Source organism: Octopus bimaculoides, chromosome 7 (genome assembly GCF_001194135.2).
Source record: "Octopus bimaculoides isolate UCB-OBI-ISO-001 chromosome 7, ASM119413v2, whole genome shotgun sequence".
Classification (NCBI taxonomy): domain Eukaryota; kingdom Metazoa; phylum Mollusca; class Cephalopoda; order Octopoda; family Octopodidae; genus Octopus; species Octopus bimaculoides.
In genome coordinates this window covers 43,433,876-43,435,046 of record NC_068987.1, presented here as the reverse complement: position 1 = coordinate 43,435,046, position 1,171 = coordinate 43,433,876, and the positions used below count along the sequence as shown (strand labels likewise).

The 1,171-nt window shown below is 41.5% G+C and overlaps 1 protein-coding gene across 7 annotated transcripts in view; it reads right to left on the bottom strand.

Annotated features, from left to right (window-relative positions):
- The window catches only part of LOC106883414 (elongation of very long chain fatty acids protein 6), a 63,786-nt gene that overhangs the window by 58,621 nt on the left and 3,994 nt on the right, over nucleotides 1-1,171 (bottom strand). For 2 of the 7 annotated variants that reach the window (XM_014934408.2, XM_014934443.2), the window contains exon 2: nucleotides 447-637. The exons of 4 other annotated variants lie outside the window; for them this stretch is intronic. The gene's annotated coding sequence lies outside the window, so the exon portion shown is untranslated. The remainder of the gene's footprint in view (nucleotides 1-446; nucleotides 638-1,171) is intronic. One more of the 7 variants, XM_052969562.1, reaches the window with a different exon arrangement.

Sequence of the window (1,171 nt, the reverse complement as noted above, 5' to 3'; positions counted from 1 at the left end):
ATTAATATATATATATATATATATATATATACACACACACACATATCTGTGTTTCTGCCTTTCTTTATCTCCCAATCATATATATATATACACACACACACACACAAACACATTTGCATCCATACCCAATTTCTTACCATCTCTCATTCTCTCCATACATTCTTGCTTTCTCTAACCAGCCTCTCTTCCTGTACAGATGGTGCTTACAAGGTGACAGGGTGCATCAGGCCAATACTGATACCATGTCACCACCATTTTAACTTCACTTCCAATCTTCATACCAATAAACCCCATCCACTCTTCCATAATCTGAGCAGCCATGTATCTCCTCTACAGCAAAATCATGTTCTAGCCCTTTCTTCCTATTCTAACCTTTCCTCATCTAGGATAAAGCCGTCTCTCTCTCTCTCTCTCTCTCTCTCTCTCTCTACTGTATTCCCACTCACCTGACGAGGATCTTACTTTTGAGAGATACATGGTCATTTTGTTGGTGGCAATACCATGCAAAAAGCACCCAGTAAAGTGATTGGCATTAGGAAGAGCATCGACTGTAGAAACCATGCCAAAGCAGACATTAAAGCATAATGCAGTCCTCTGATCCATCAGATCCTATCAAATTGTTTTAACACGTGCCAACCTGGAAGATGTATATTAAAAGACAATATTAATATACATATACAAACATTCAATGCGCTCATACACACACACACACATTCATCAAGTTGACATTGCCTATAGCCAACTCTCGTTTACTTTGATTCCATGATGTGCTCTCCTTGAATATTCTGAGCATCATTAAATGTATGTATTTTATACACGTTTTTGACATATTCTTACTCATTATGTGTGTGTGTGTGTGTGTGAAAAACAACATTCGAGCGTGGTCGTTGCCAGTGCCACTGGACTGGCTCCCGTGCAGGTGGCACGTAAAAAACACCATTTGAGTGTGGTCACTGCCAGTACCGCCTGACTGGCCCTCGTGCCGGTAGCACGTAAAAGCACCCACTACACTCTCGGAGTGGTTGGCATTAGGAAGGGCATCCAGCTGTAGAAACTACCACATCAGATTGGAGCCTGGTGCAGCCTTCTGGCTTGCCAGTCCTCAGTCAAACTGTCCAATTCATGTCAGTATGCAAAGCGGATGTTAAACAACAACGATGACGATTATATA